The sequence below is a fragment of the Halichoerus grypus genome, chromosome 4 (genome assembly GCF_964656455.1).
Source record: "Halichoerus grypus chromosome 4, mHalGry1.hap1.1, whole genome shotgun sequence".
Taxonomy (NCBI): domain Eukaryota; kingdom Metazoa; phylum Chordata; class Mammalia; order Carnivora; family Phocidae; genus Halichoerus; species Halichoerus grypus.
The window spans coordinates 156113429-156129997 of NC_135715.1; the positions used below are offsets into that span (position 1 = coordinate 156113429).

The 16569-nt window shown below is 42.1% G+C and overlaps 1 protein-coding gene and 1 long non-coding RNA gene across 3 annotated transcripts in view; one reads left to right on the top strand and one right to left on the bottom strand.

Moving 5' to 3' along the window:
* HECW2 (HECT, C2 and WW domain containing E3 ubiquitin protein ligase 2) overlaps window positions 1-988 on the bottom strand; it is a 360698-nt gene extending 359710 nt beyond the window's left edge. Inside the window, exon 1 of one of the 2 annotated variants that reach the window (XM_036097304.2) lies at window positions 880-988. The gene's annotated coding sequence lies outside the window, so the exon portion shown is untranslated. Of the gene's footprint in view, window positions 1-70; window positions 568-879 lie in introns of those variants that run through there. The other variant, XM_036097301.2, reaches the window with a different exon arrangement.
* A 126-nt stretch (window positions 989-1114) lies between these two features.
* LOC118539000 (uncharacterized) lies at window positions 1115-3273 on the top strand. The gene is made up of 2 exons (XR_013447308.1): window positions 1115-1285; window positions 2963-3273. It is a non-coding gene; the product is annotated as an uncharacterized LOC118539000 (long non-coding RNA).
* Window positions 3274-16569: the final 13296 nt, after the last annotated feature.

The window sequence follows — 16569 nt, forward strand, 5'->3', positions numbered from 1 at the left end:
AGGAAAACAAAGCCACCTCCCGCCGTCCGGTACCTGCGGCGCGAGGGCCGGGCCCTGGCCACGCACTCACCTGGGGCTCGGCGCCGCCGCCGTCGCGAGCTGCGGGTGGGAACGGGGCTGCGGGGCGGGAGGGCGCCCCCGCAGTCGACCCGACCCGGGGCCCCGGCGCCCTCCGGCCGGTCCGCGCGCGCCGCGGGGAAAGCAGGCGGCCGGGGGCGCCGCCGCGCGTCGCATGCAGCTCCCGGCTGCGGCGGCCGCTGCCAAGGGCGGCAAGGGACCCTGCGCTGCCGCCCCCGACCCCGCGACCTGAGGCGGCGACGGGAGAGACGCGGCGCAGGAGCAGAGCGCGCTCGGCGCGCCCCTTAGCGACTCTTCCCGCCGCCCTCCGCAGCGGGCTGGGTCTCCGCTCGCCTTTGTACTGGCATCTTCCTTCGTTCCCAGCGACACTCGGAGCTCCTCCGGCGGCTCCGCGCAGCCGCCCACCCCCGGGTTACGCCGCGCCCCCCGCGCGACCCGCCGATTGTGTCGAGTCAGCACCAGCCGCGGCGGGGACGCGCGAAGCCATGTCTCCAGCCCGCGCTCGAGAGGGCGCCGGGGGTCCGGGCGCCGCGAGGAGGTTTACCGCCGAGCTCTGCGGCCCCGGCGGGGCGCGGCGCGTCCCCGAGTGACTCCGCAGCGTTCGGCTCCCTGGCGCTCGCTCTTCTGGTGTCGCCCGCGAGCAGCGCGCCGGCCCGCCGGCGTCTCCCCTTTCGCCGCTCCCCGCCGCGTCGCCCGGCCTCCCTCCCGCCGCCACCTTCCTCCTGCCCGGCTGGCCCGGGCGCCCGCCCCAACCAGCCCCTGCGCCCCGGCCCTGGGAGAGCGCAGGGCCGGCCAGCTCACCTCTGGCGGCGCCGGCGCCCCTCCCGCTAGACGCCTGAGCAGCATCTGCCCGCACCTTCCTGCGGGGCACTTGGCTGGGGGTTTCCTGCACGTCGGGGACCGGGGAAAGGGAGGCGGGGGGCCGGGGGAAGGACGGGAGGGACAGCCAGACCTTGGCCAGCTGGACCTCTTGAGGAAGGTGCGGGAGAGCGGGGCGGGTGCTGCTGGGCGGAGGACGAATCCCGAGGCTGCGGAGGATCCCGAGCTGCTCTCCTGCGACGCCGAAGGACATGAGGGTTCTGAGAGGCGCCGTGGAGGAAGGAGGAGACCCTCTGAGGTCATGCAAGCAGGACTCTTCCTAAATCCTACCGAAAAACTGAATGGAGGAGGGTCATGCCTCGGTTTCCCCAACTGCAAGGGCAAGACGGTAATACTCGTCACCTATACGGGGTGTGGTCACAATTAAAAAATGGATTATTGGAAGCGCTCCGAGCTACTTTGCCTAAAGAGGAAACTAAATTAAAAATTACTGTATTAATACTTTCAGCTTTCTATTTACTTCTTCTGTAGCATCTTCATTGACTCAGTCCCACTTAGGGGAAAGACTGAAAAAGCCGAAATGTAAGGCTATTGCCCACTATGCATGGTATCTATCCAGATGTGGGAGAAAAGATGTACTTGATTTTACGGTTTAACAACTATAGCCCTGTGGAGGAAGCTCCCAAACATTGCCCCCTCCCCCAAATAATGGATATCCATTATTTTGGAATTTTATGTGCTTTCAGTATTATCCATCTCTCCCCCTTCTCTATTAACAGGAATTATATTTTCCTTTGGGAACTACCCCTCCCCCTTGCCCAGGAGTCTTTATGGTTCAGGATCATGACACCTCCCATCCTCACTCCCCAGAACTGACCAATCATCATATCCAGACCATAGTAATTGGTTCTGGGATGGGTATGTTGGTCCCGGAACGCCATCTGGGGCTTTTTTCTGAATCAGTTCAGAAAAAAGCAGCTCTTTTAACTAGGATAACTAATAAGCCACTAATAACAAGTACCACCACTTGAAGAAAGCCAACTTCAAGGGAAGGAAAGCTGAGGGAGAGAGGATGATGTCTTTTGAGCCTCAGGAGGCAAATTTGTCTGTACCCCTGATGCCAATAAATCCCCTTACTCTTAATTTCCTTAGATCAGTTTCACTTGTGTCCTGTCACCTGTCATAAAAAAAGCTCTGACTCATTATTCCCAGAGATCTATCCATTGCCAAGCTATTCCACAGAATTGATGAACCCCCCAGCACATGGCAAAAAAAAAAGTCCTATTTTTGTTCCTACTGGAAGAATCAGGATCCCAAGAGATCCCACATGATGTTCTCTTTCTACAACTTGCTCTAGACTCAGCAACCCTACACCTGCAAACCCTTAACTTCCTGTATTGATTAAACACTACGTTACAATCTTGCCTTAAACAAAAAAGCATAAAAATAAATAGCACTAAAATAGATCATTATTGCTGCCCTTACGTTAAAAAAAAAACAAACTGGGTGCCTGGGTGGCTCAGTTGGTTAAGCGACTGCCTTCGGCTCAGGTCATGATCCTCGAGTCCCAGGATCAAGTCCGGCATCGGGCTCCCTGCTCAGCAGGGAGTCTGCTTCTCCCTCTGACCCTCCCCCCTCTCATGTGCTCTCTCTCTCTCTCTCTCAAATAAATAAATAAAATCTTTAAAAAAAAAAAAAACTTGTTTTTTTCTCTTACCTAAAAAGCAGCCCCATCTATCTTTAAAATTTTCTATATGTCAAGCATAAAACCTGAGGCTAAGGCATCAAATAAGATTAATAGCAAAGTCATCCTAGAATCTCAGATTTCCGAAAGTGTGTAAAGGTTAGGTTCTTTCACGCTGTACTCCCCATCACCCATCACCACCGTTACCTAATTTGGGTCTCCGCTTCACAGGATCCAGGGCAGGTTCTCACCTAGCCTTGCCTTGAACCATTCCCATAAAGAAAACTCATATTTCACACGCTGGTCAATTCTATGTTGAAACTGACATAACACTAGAAGATGATTCCTAATATTGAGTCATCATACTTTTTCCCCTCACAGGACTCCAAGTACGGAAGACAGACTTGTGGACCACTTGAATTGTGTCTTCCAAGATCTTCACATGGCCCTTAGATGCTTATTATCTGACACTGTCCTAACTCTTCACCATACTAGGTTACCTCCTTACTAAGGACATGCTCAAGTTTGTGGACACTCCCCCTGAAGTGTAATGTCCAAAGCTGAACCCAAAGGCAGATTCCAAGAAACTTAAACTTCAAGCTCCTTCTAACACCACAGGAAGAGTCCAAGAAGTATGTTCACGTGGCTTTATATTTCTGTAAGGCTTTGGAAGTAAAATATTTTAATCTCAAGAGACTGCTGTGTCTTTTCATCTAACTTCCTTTCTGAAACATCAAAGTGGTTGTGGGCATTTTGGGGATCTGGCTAAGGGGAAGTTGAGTTTGTCAAGTGGAATAAATATGTGGGGTCTGTGGGCATTACAGCCCATAGTTAAAGTGACATTTATTCCAGCTGCTTGAAGGCCTGCTATCATCTGATCACCGGGTGTTGTGACAATAAGGTGGAGGGCCAGACACCTTATCAGCAAATGAATGTGTCTCTCAGGATCCAGCACGGAAGTATACAGGTAATGGGGTAGACAATATTTGAAATACATGGATCCAGAACAAGAATATGGAGGGGCACCTGGGTGGCTCAGTCAGTTAAGCGTCTGCCTTCGGCTCAGGTCATGATCCCGGAGTCCTGGGATCGAGCCCCCACATCGGGCTCCCTGCTCAGCAGGGAGACCTGCTTCTCCCACTCCCTCTGCCTGCCACTCCCCCTGCTTGTGCTTTCTCTCTCTCACTCACTCTCTCTTTCTCTCAAATAAAATAAATTTTTTAAAAAATTGACATTAAAAAGAATATGGAAAATCCCCCCACATCTTATTATATGGGAAAGAAATTTTTCCATATTCGACAACAATCTTAAAAATGTATATGGCTTTTCCAGTAATGACTGGAAAGAAACTCTTCTAAACTATCAATAATAAAAACACATTTCAGTCAACTATGCTAATGGAAAGACTGAGATATCTATTAATGCCGTAGAACAAAATGTGACAGAATCCTTTTTACATGAAGAAGAAAACAGAGAGTATGCAAAGTGTAGGAAAAAATATTATAAAATATATTAGGCAATTATTTTCAAATCATGGTTTTATATTTGATGATGTCTGATACTTGTGAATGGATTTTAACTTATAATCTGTTGTGATTTTTTAATTCTAAATATTGTCTTGTACTTATACATTGTTTTCTTAAAAAGGCTCCAAACTGTATAATCTTCAGACTCCAAAAAACATGGATCTATCCCCTATTGAACCTGATACTCTAAATGAGGCCTCATCAGGATAGCAGCATTCATGGAGTGGGAGATTCCAACAGAAATGACTAAGTACAATAATGCTTTGAGATGTTCATTTCTGTCATATTTCATCAATCAACCATTATAAGGAAATGAATAGCTAATTACAGCTAGGGAGTTTGGGGAATAACTAAAGGATGCCCATTTGAATGCCAAAATATAACAAATATGTTACAACTTTTCTATAATTTTAAAGAAAGTATACCAGACCTAACTGATTCATTATTTTCATAGTGGCTATGACTTATTTACTATGCTGTCATTCAGTGATGCCCTTAGGTGCTAGGTAGGTATAACAGGTTTTTGCCTCTATACCAATAGCCTTAGACTTTTACAGTTTTTCTTGTAGTGGTGGTACTTAAAAAATAACTTTCTTCTTAGAACCACATATTTTTCCTACTTATCACCTTTTCTTTTATTGACAATCTTATCTCATTCTAAGTTCCTGTTTACAGCCTGTTATGGAATCTATAGACTAGATATATATTCTTAGAACTTTGTCTAGAATGGATTGTGGGAGGGAGGAGGGTCAGTGAATAATGTACATGAGCTTTAGTGCATACATTTTGTGGCATCTATTTTGGTTGCTTGAAATCCTTTCACATTTTCTTCTAATCTCTTACCCATTACCAATGGTGAAAAACTCTGGATTGTCCCTTACATATATTCCTTATGTAAATATTTAATAACCACTTAATGTGAGCCAGGCATTCTTCTAAATGTTGAGGATACAAAAGTGAGGGGAATAGACAAAAATCCCTGCCTTTGTAAAACTTATATTCTAATAGGATAGGGAAGGAGAGGTCAAATAATAAGGTCCGGCAAAAAGTGTGAGTGTTTACAATGTCCATATATTCCTCTACATTTTCCATTCTATTTTGCATTTAGGATAGCCATGTGATCACTGCTGGCAAATAGAATTTAAGCAACAATCATGGGTGTCAGTTCTGGCTCTGGATATTAAGAATCCAATGTGACTTCTCTCATTCTCTTCACCTTCACTGAAACCACAGAGCTCATATATTGCAGTGGTATCATCCCAAGATGGAAGGAGCCTGGATCCCTGCACTATCACTTGGAGGAAAGCTGACTAACTGACATAAGACTGTGATGTAATCAAGAAATAAAATGTTACAATAAGTAGATGTGGGGTTATTTGTTCCATCAATCAGGATTAACGATCCTGACTACAATGGAAGTTGGTAACTTAAAATAGGGTATTGCTATAATTAAAACCTAAAATATGTGTCATTTACTCAGGAGTTCAGTAGCAAGCAGCAAGGAAACTAATATTAGAAGCTAGAAAGATGGTTATAATAATATGCAGTGGCAAAACAATAAAATGTTGCTATGATAACTTATAATTTATCTTGTGCCACTAAGTCAACAGCTCTAAGGAAAGTGATTGGAAGAATCAACTAGTCAGTGATGGAAACTATTAGTTGGTACTGAATGGGAAAAGATATCCACAAATTGTATATCCAATAAGGGGTTAATACCCAAAATATATGAAGAACTCATACAACTCAATAAAAAAACAAAAATTAACAAATCTGATTTAAAAATAGGCAGAGGACCTGAATAGACATTTCTCCAAAAAAGGCACACTGACGGTAAACAGACATATGAAAAGATGTTCAACATCACTATTGGGGAAATACAAATCAAAACCACAATGAGGTATCACCTCACATCTGCCAGAATGGCTATTATAAAAAAGAAATAACTGTTGGTAGGGGTTGTGGAGAAAAGGGAACCCTCATGCATTGTTGGTGGGAAGGTAAATTGATGCAGCCACTGTGGAAAACAATATGAAGATTCTTCAAAAAATTAAAAATTGATCTATCATATGATCTAACAATTCCACTTCTGGGTATCTATCCAAAGATAGAAATGAAAACACTAATTCAAAAAGATATATGCACCCCTGTATTCATTGCAACATTATTTATAATAGCTGAGATATGGAAGCAACCTAAGTATCCATTAATGGATGAATGAATAAAAATGATGTACATGCACACAATGAAATATTACTCAGCCATAAAAAAGAATGAAATCTTGCCATCTGTGACAACATGGATGAACTTTGAGGATATCATGCTAAGTGAAAAAAGTCTGACAGAAAAAGACAAATATCACATGATTTCACTTATATGTGGAATCTAAAACCAAACCAAAACAAACAACACCCAGACTCATAAATACAGAGAACAGATTTGTGGTTGCCAGAGGGTGGGGGGTTGGGGGGGTGGAGATACGCAGAACGGGTGAAGGTGATCAAGAAGTACAGCTTCCAGTTACAAAATAAATAAGTCATGGGCATGTAATGTACAGCATGGGGAATATTGTCAATAATATTGTATTAACTTTATATGGTGACAGATAATAACTACACTTATTATGATGATCATTTCACAATGTATATAAATGTTGAATCACTGTGTTATACACCTGCAACTAATATTGTATATCAATTATACCACAATATAAAAAAAGAAACTGTTGGTAGCATATGGCAAAGTATCACAATAAATAGATGAGATAGGAAATAAGTCACCAGTTTTCAAAAATTTATAAATGAGAGTAGAGAGAGTCTAGACATTTGGGTCTTTGCAGAGGTAAAAAGGCTGACTGCTTTTAGATCCCAAGCAGTAAAAATGGGGTTTGTAAAGACTTTGAGAGACAAAAGCTCAGTAAAACTCAGCCATGGAAAAGATCAAATTTGAGGGTGTGGTCAGATAGCTTCAGGGTTACCATTCAGTTGAGAGAAGTTTAAAACTTATGTTTCAAAAAACGTTTTGGGTGTAGTTACTGGCACATGCAACTGATTGGGGGAAAAAAATCACAAATCAGTTTATTTTAGACAAAATTGTATTACCAAAGAAACTATGAGCCCAGACAAAAAAATTATTTGTCCATTCAAGACTTAACATAACTTTCCATGTGCAAGAAGCAGACTTTGAATGCTGTACACCCTTCCCAAGGAGATCCCACATAACATTCCTCATTTTTTTTTTTTTAAGATTTTATGTATTCATTTGAGAGGAAGAGAGAGAGAACGAACAGAGGGGAGGGGCAGAGGGAGAAGCAGACTCCCTGCTGAGCAGGGAGCCCTATGTGGGGCTCGATCCCAGGACCCCAGGATCACGACCTGAGCTGAAGGCAGATGCTTCACCAGTTGGGCCACCCAGGCACCCCAACATTCCTCATTTCATACATGGCCAGGCAAGATAATGGGGAAGGAAGAACCTCACAGAGGTGGAAGGGGCAAGGATGAGAGTAAAGAGAAACAATGGACAAAGAAGATCCTCTCTGCGGGTAAAACCAGAATTTAATCATGCACCTTGCCAAACCGCCAGGCCTGGGGTACATCACAATACCTACCCACAGGATTTCAGCATTACTCTACAAAAGACTGCTGTGTATCTTTGCATTCTTTTCTTTTCCAAATGTGATATTTACTATAGGTGTGCATCATTATGTATTGGACTTCACAGGAGGCAGGTATCTTGTCCTATTAGGTCATAAGTTGTTACTATACCATAAAGCACCACATCTGGACTTGACAGAGGACTATACATCAACCAAGGATCTTGAATTTAGAACTAGAAAAAAATGACAAATTGTTTTCCTTAGGGAGAAAATGAGTGTTTTTTTTTAAATACAGGAATAGACTAGTTTTCTATTATTGTGTAACCAATTACCACTAATTCAGTAGTTTAACACATAACACATGATTTCATAGTCTCTGTGGGTGGAAAATGTGGGCACAGCTCAGCTGGGACCTCTGCTCAGGTCTCACAAGACTTCAGTCAAGGTGTCTGCCTACTGTATTCACATCTGAAGCCTTGACTAGGGAAAAAAATCCACTCTCTCGGTATGTTGGCTGAATTCAACTCCTTATCGTTCTAGAACTTAATGGCATCTTGTCTCTTCAAAGCCAGTAGGAGAATCTATCTTTCCAGTCTTCTAAGACAGTCTTATATAACATAACTTAACCAAGAGAGTAACATTTTATCACTTTTGCCATATTCTATTGGTTAGAAGCGAGTCACAGATCTCACCCACACTCAAGGAAAGGGATTTTATAAGGACATGACTCACTGGGGGACTTAGCTCATTGTCTGTCCTTCTAAAAGTGGAACAACTGGATAATTGGTGAACAGAAGCCAAATATATGGGTTTTTACCAATCACTATGTGCACCTCTATTTCTCCCAAGCTGCTTTATGGCGAAGTGGCCATGTGACTGGTTCTAGCCAGTGAAATGTGAGTACAATGTGGGTCATTTCTAGATTGATGCAACTGCCCTTTGGTTGGTGTCAGGGCAGCCTGTGAGACAATCTCCTTAATAAACCTTCAATATAAATTGAAGAAGATTCTGGGAAGATAGTGGAGTAGGAAGCACCAGGAATCTGTTTCCGCTTAGACAACAATTGCACTCTCAGAATCTGTCTGATGTAACTATTTTAGAACTCTAGGGTCTGTTGAAGGCTTGCAACTTCCAGGGGAATACTTGTATGGTAAACTGTGGCTACTTTTAGTCAATTTCAGCTCTCATTACAGTAGCAGCTTCCCATCCATCACCCCTGGCCACATGGCAGGCAGCTCTGCACATGCTCCTAGAGCAACTTGCACACAGCTTTGGGGAGCCAGGACGGACAAAAAGGACCCTGTCCTCCAGATGGCTGGGATCTGTGCTCTGCTCCCTGATGGCTGCTTCTGATCACAGAGGTGCAGAAAAAGGAGCAGGTAACCATTCTTGTTGCACCTATAACCCCCTTGATGCTAAACCCTCCCCCTCTGGCCGAAGTGACTGCCAGTGGATTTAAAGACCTGGCACCCTCTCCCCCCTCCTTTATTTTTCACTTTTTTACCCTTTTGGGAGCCAGATATTAAAGATTAAGACATTCAAAAGTTACTGTAGATACAGGGAAAATTTGAAACTGACCATACCTCCCCTGAGGAAGGATCAGATTAAGTTTACAAGGCAGGCTGATCCTTAGCACAGAGATAGCCTACAACAACTGAAAAAGAATAATAGCAGAAAACAGCAAAACCCTGGGGAAAGGGGAGAAACTGATTCACAGAGTTACCACATTATTAGATAGGACAATGGAAATTATTGAGTTTGAGGAACAGAAAGAAGCAAGATTTAAAACTGTGAACAGAGCCTAAAGAGTCAGAAAAAACCCTCAAGCAGAACATGGGAGTCTTAGAAGTGGGAGAAAGAAAGGGACAGAGAGAATGTTTGAAGAAATAATGGCTGAAAAATTCCCAAATTTGATGAAAAACATATAAATATCCAAGAAGCTCAACAAACTCCAAGCAAGATCAACTCAAAGAGACCCATTATAATCAAAGTATCAAAAGATAAAGACAATCTTGAGAGCATCAAGAGAGAAGCAAATCATCACATACAAGGGATCCTCAGATGAATCTAAGATTATCAGCAGATTTCAATTTCTCATCTGAAACTTCAGAGGCCTGTAGACAGTAGGCTGATATATTCAAAGTGCTAAAAGAAAAAAAAATGTCAACCCAGAATCCTGTCTGGCAAAACTGTCCTTCAAGGGTGAGGAAGAAATTAAGACATTCCCAGATAAACAAAAATTGAGGGAGTCTGTGACCTCTAGACCTGCCCTGCAAGAAATACTCAAAGGACTCCTGCAAGGTGAAATGAAAGGACACTAGACAGTAACTTCAAGCTTTCAGAGAAATAAATATCTCAATAAAGATAAATACATGGGTAATTATATAAGCTGGTATTATTGTACCAATGGTTTGTTACTGCACTTTGTTTTCCCCATGATTTAAAAGATTAATGCATTTAAAGAAAAAGACGTTAATGTAAAAGTTAGTATTACTGTAATTTTGGTTTGTAACTCCAAATCTTGTTTTCTATATAATTTAAGAGACCAATGCATTTAAAAGAATTATTAATTTACGTTTTGGGGCACACGTGTATAAAGACATAATTCTGTGACTCTATGATTCCACTTACATGAGGTACTTAGAGCAGTCAAAATCATGAAGACAGAAAATTTGGGTAGAAAGGAGAATGGGAAGCTTTTGTTTAATGGGTATAGAGTTTCAGTTTTACAAATGAAAGAGTTATGGGGATGGGTGGTGGTGATGGTCACACAAAAATGTGCATGTATTTAATACTGCAAAACTGTAGGGGCACCTGGGTGGCTCAGCTGTTAAGCATCTGCCTTTGGCTCAGGTCATAATCCCAGGGTCCTGGGATCAAGCCCCGCATCGGGCTCCCTGCTCGGCAGGAAGCCTGCTTCTCCCTCTACCCCTGCTTGTGTTCCCCCTCTCGCTGTGTCTCTAATCTTTTTTTTTTTTTTAAGACTTTTTATTTATTTGACAGAGAGAGACACAGTGAGAGAGGGAACATAAGCAGGGGGAGTGGGAGAGGGAGAAGCAGGCTTCCCGCGGAGCAGGGAGCCTGATGCGGGGCTCGATCCCAGGACCCTGAGGCCATGACCTGAGCCGAAAGCAGACGCTTAACCACTGAGCCACCCAGGCACCCCTGTGTCTCTAATCTTTAAAAAAAAAAAATACTGCAAAACTGTATATTTAAAAAGGTTAAGATGGTAAATTTTATGTTATGTGTGTTTCACCACAATAGAAATAAATGAATAAATGAAACAAATTGAAGCAAGTGTCCCTGCCCTAACATATCCACCCTCTCGGGGCCAAAGCCTGGGGAGGACATATATTTTGAGACACACATCTGTCACTCCATGGCCTCTTCTATCCCTGTCGGTCGCCTTCTCCCATGACCTGCTGGAACTGGAAGAACTGTCCTTTGACTTTCCTTTCCTGTCTACTTGGGACTTCCTTTGGCTAAAAATGAGCCTCAGGCCGCCCAATGTCTTCATACCAATGTGCTCCTTCCCAAACCCAGCCTCATTGCTAAGCCTTAATGAGGCCAGGATGAGGGCAATAAAATCAGCTTACCAATGAGGGAAACTAAATCAGGAAGCAATTCTAAAACATTGCAATTGCATTATTAACAAAGAATACTTAACTTCTCAACTAATTTCAATCTATAATATCTCATTTAAGAAATGAATTCCATTATTATCTCAACAGGTAGGAAATTGAAGCAGTAGAACTGCTAAGTCATTTGCCAGGATTAGCACAAGGCCTCTGACTCCTCATCCGGTGTTTTGTCCACCATGGTGTAGTGTCCCTTTCATTACAATAAGATAGCTTTGGGGTGCCTGGGTGGCTCAGTTGGACTGCCTTCGGCTCGGGTCATGATCCCAGAGTCCTGGGATCAAGCCCCACATCGGGCTCCCTGCTCCACGGGAAGCCTGCTTCTCCCTCTCCCACTCCCTTGTGTTCCCTCTCTCACTGTGTCTCTCTCTGTCAAATAAATAAATTAAATCTTTAAAAAAAAAAGTTAGCTTTTAAGTTACTTTTTACAGTTTTATTTCCTTAAGATGCCTAATACTAATCCCATGCTTACTCAAATCACTCACCAGCTCAGATCACTTTTGCATTTGTTTCATTTCCTTATTAGTTTCTTACTGTCTTATTGTTTTCCTCTTATTAACATCTTTCTTAGCACTACCATCTCTTATAACATTTTCAATAATATTCACATATAAAGAGCCCCAAATTGCTTGTTGAATGACTATCACAATTTGAGAGAAGCCAAAATAAACTTAAAGATGTGGAAAGAGATCCTCCAAGAGGATAATATTTTGGTTATATAATAAGAAATACCATGAATGCTTTAAAAATCCAAAATGTATATTAAGGTTGGCATATTTTTCTTATGTCAGATAAACCCAGCATTTCCACTTGGCTCAGAATTCCAACCTACACATGATTCTGTCTGGGGAGAACAGTGTAGCTTTGGCCGAAGAAAAGACATCTTTCCCAGCGGTTGTACCATTATTGAAACTTGTGCCAAAGAGTTTATGTCATGATTTAGTTCAAGGTCACAGAGAGGTAACAGGTGAAGCAGCAGTTAATCTAAGGAGATGTAAAGGGAAACAGAAGTGTAGAAAATACACTGTGAAATTAAAAGCAAGGGTGAGGTCCTAGAAAAATAATATAAGATATACAACAAATTTAATTACCATGCTCTTTTAAGTGTTATTCTCACCCCATGTCCTAGGGCCAGGTTATACTACATACAGCTTATCCTTTCACACCATTTTTCTCTGGAGCCCTCCTCTGGAGACCCATACTTCTGGAGACCCATGCGTCTCTCTTCTCTGCCCTGCTTTGTGTGCTGGGAGACTGACCCATATGGACTGCCTTACAGGCTCCCTTGCTCTCTAGCACTGGAAGAGATTGGGGGGTAAGAGGACAGTGGGGTTGGAGGGTTTTCTCCCCAACTCCCTTCTTGACCTGGTGATGTATTTCCAGTACTCACCCTGTCAGTCAGTGCCCCTCCCACTTCTCCAGCCCTTGCTGGACTCCAGGACCTTATTGCCTTTCCTTACCCCTTTGTGCCTTGGATAGCAGCAGTCTCCTGCTGTCACTGATTGCTGGGGGTCTCAACATTTCTTGTTAGTTTTCTTAACTCTGCCCAAGTTTCTGTGAATAGACTTTTCTTCACATTTGTACAACATTCCAGTGGAGCATGCCTTCTACTTTCTGCTGGGCTCCTGATCGGCATTCTTTCCCAGGATATTTACACTTTACAAAATGATAGATTTAGACACAGAAGTGCATTTAAAGTAGACAGTCTTTACAATTCAGATCAATAAAGTTCAGGTCAATAGGGCTCCAATCAATTACCATTGGGTAATTTCAGACCTAGATTCATTGAGAGTTTATACCTCAGCTTTGAAGGTTCAAAAATTTCAACTTTGTCAATTCACCCAAAGATGACAGAACCATAGGGAATCTGTCCATGCCAAATTCACAGGACATTAAGTTGTATTTCCAGACTTCCTTTTATTAGCTTGAAGAAGGGAATTTGATACCAGAACTGTTAGGCCATCAGCTCAGGGGTCTCCTTTCTGGTGGATAATATCTTTTAGAGTTTCAAATTACAGATCAGATGTTTGCATCATGGTGAACACAGAGTTAGAATAGAATCATTGTATATTTTTAGGGGCTTTTCCTATGAATTTAATTGACTTAATAAATTGCTTTTATAAACTTCAAGTATATGCCTGCATGAAAACAACAACAAAAACAAATAGTACTCACATGGAATACTATAAAGTAATGGGAATGAACAAGTTACAACTAATTAATAATATGGGTGAATCCCACAAGTGTAATGTTGAATGAAAGAAGACAGATACAAAGAGGCATATATTGTATGACTCAGTTTATATAAGCACAAAACAAGGAAAGCTAATCAGTGTCATTTGGCAGTCACAGTGGTAGTTACCTTGGCGTGGGGATGAAGGTGGGGGTTATGACTGGAAGAGAACCATGAGGGAGGATTCTGGAAAGCTGGTGATGTTCTCTTTCTTAATCTGGGTGCTAGTTACACGATGTTTGTGTAAATGGATCAGTTTGTGAAAATTTATCAAGCCATACATTTATAATAGGAGTGCATATTTTTGTATTTGTACTATACTTCAATAAATAGCTTTTTAAAATTTACCAGTACTGCTTCTAGAACCAAAGCTTCTCTCTTTTGGGCAATACTGTAGATCCACTGATCAACTACCACCAACTTTGTTTCTCCAGTGGGGTATTCATTGTCAGTTTTGAAGTTTCTATCATGATACTATCTCAAATACTAATGTTCAACATCACAATGATTTTGTATTAGCTTATAAAATAAATGAATGATGAAACAGTGATGACACTCTGGTCCCATTTCACAAAATTCTTAGAAATAATTTCTTAGACTGGGCTATTTCTGGAGAGAGTTCCAATGGTGTCTTTTAGAAACATTATTTATGTGCCTCTAGATACATCAAACAGTAATTTGTAATCAGATGAGTGCCTTGGAATCTCACCTCCACACCTATTGAGTCAAAGTCTCCCTGAGTAGAGTTTCCCACTTTCTTGTCATATATATTTTCAGAATGTGTCCTGGGTGAATCAGACATCCTTCTCTACTTCTCTACATCCACTCTCCTATTCCAACACATATTGGTACACCAATGTTCAGAGCGGCATTACTCACAATAGCCAAAATGTAGAAATAATCCAAATGTCCCTGAATAAATGGATAAACAAAATCTGATATAAACATGCCATGGAATATTATTCAGCTTTTAAAAGGAATGAAATTCTGACACATGCTACAATATGAGTGAACCTTAAAGATATTATGCTAAGTCAGACACAGAAGGACAGATCTTATTTGATTCCACTTATATGAGGTACCTAGAGTAGTCAAATTCATAGAAACAGAAAGTAAGATGGTGGTTGCCAGGAACTGGGGAGAAGGGGAATAGGGAATTAATGTTCAATGGGTACAGATTTCAATTTGGGAAGATGAGAAAGTTCTGAAGATGAATGATGGTGATGGTTGCAGAACGTTGTGAGTTCACTTACTGCCACTAAATGTAAGCTTAAAAATGGTTAATTTAGGTAAATATATACACTGTATGGTATGTGTATATATTTATTTATTTGAGAGAGAGGAAGAGTATGAGTGGGGAGAGGGGCAGAGGTAGACGGAGAAGCAGACTCCCCACTGAGCAGGGAGCCTGATATGGGGCTGGATCCCAGGACCCCTGGACCATGACCTCAGCCAAAGGCAGACAATTAACCAACCGAGCCACCCAGGCGTCCCTTATGGCAGGTATATTTTACCACCCCCCAAAAAACTACTTTTCTTGAGTCTTATTTAGCTTATTTTATAAAATAATAAGCTAAGAGTTCACACTATTGGAGGAAGATCGTAAAACCAAACCCAAGCGCCATCTAAGAAACTCTCATGGCACCAGCAGCCCTCTACTTGAAGGCCAGAGTTCCTGGTAGACTTGCATGTAGACAAGAGATTTGTACAGTGGCCATTTAGGTTCTTGTTCATTTTGTCTGGATGTTGACCTGTGGGACCAAGCGTTACGTAGTCAACCGACTACGATACGGTTCCTCTGGCATATTGACTAAAAGCAGCCTCATCTCGGGGTACCTGGGCGGCTCAGTCAGTTAAGCCTCCACTCTTGATTTTGGCTCTGGTCATGATCTCGGGGTAGTGAGATCAAGCCCCATGTCTGGTTCTGTGTTGAGATTTTCTCTCCCTCTCCCTTGGCCCCTCATCCCCCCTCAAATAAATAAATAAATCTAAAAAAAAAACAAGTCTCAGCTCATTGAACTCCTTAGGAAGCTAAGCCCTACCTGGCAACAGTTGCCATGCCAGAGGGACTTTGTTTAAACAACATTCCGAACCGTCACTAATGAACATTAAAGAAACCCTGCAATAAAGAATTTCATTCCAGGGGCACCTGGGTGCCTCAGTCCGTTAGGCGACTGCCTTCGGCTCAGTTTGTGATCCCAGGGTCCTGGGATCGAGCCCCGCATCAGGCTCCCTGCTTGGCAGGAAGCCTGCTTCTCCCTTTCCCTCTGCCCCTCCCTCCACTTGTGTATGCGCGCTCTCTCTCTCAAATAAATAAAAGTAAAACCTTTGAGAAAGAATTTCGTTCCACTTTGCCTTGACTCATCTAAAGAAAATACTATTTTTCTTTGAGAATTATCATATAATTCTTTCTAATAATAATGATAGTTTATTATTTTAGGCATTTGATTATTTTGGTTTAGTTTGCTCATAATAAGATTTGTCTCACCCACCTAGCTATCAAAGGAAACAGGAAAACTCTCATGGCCTTCATACGCTCACTCCTTTTGGGGAAGAATTCTGGTTCACTACTTCAACGAAAATATTCAACATAAGAAGTTTTTCAGAATGTTTAGTATGTATCAACAATGTTAGCAAATTGCACTGTGATTAAAATTGTCCAAATATCTCTTTTGTAACCATTGCATTCATGACAATCAGATTTCTAGTGGTAGGTCTCCTAATATAACTCTGAACTCTCCAATCCAATTTTTGAAATCCAGTTCCAAATACATTCTTGTTTTCTATTGTTAACTAAAGTTGTGGAAAATGTAAGTGCTATTACTACTTCAACCCACTACCACTGCCAAAAAAAAAAAAAAACCCCAAAAAACAAAACAAACAAACAAACAAACAAAAAACCTTTTACAAACAAAATAACTAATAAAATTAAAATGCAGGGACTTTTCAGCCAACTATGGTTCCAAATTAAAGTGCATTGACTAAGGCCATCCTCT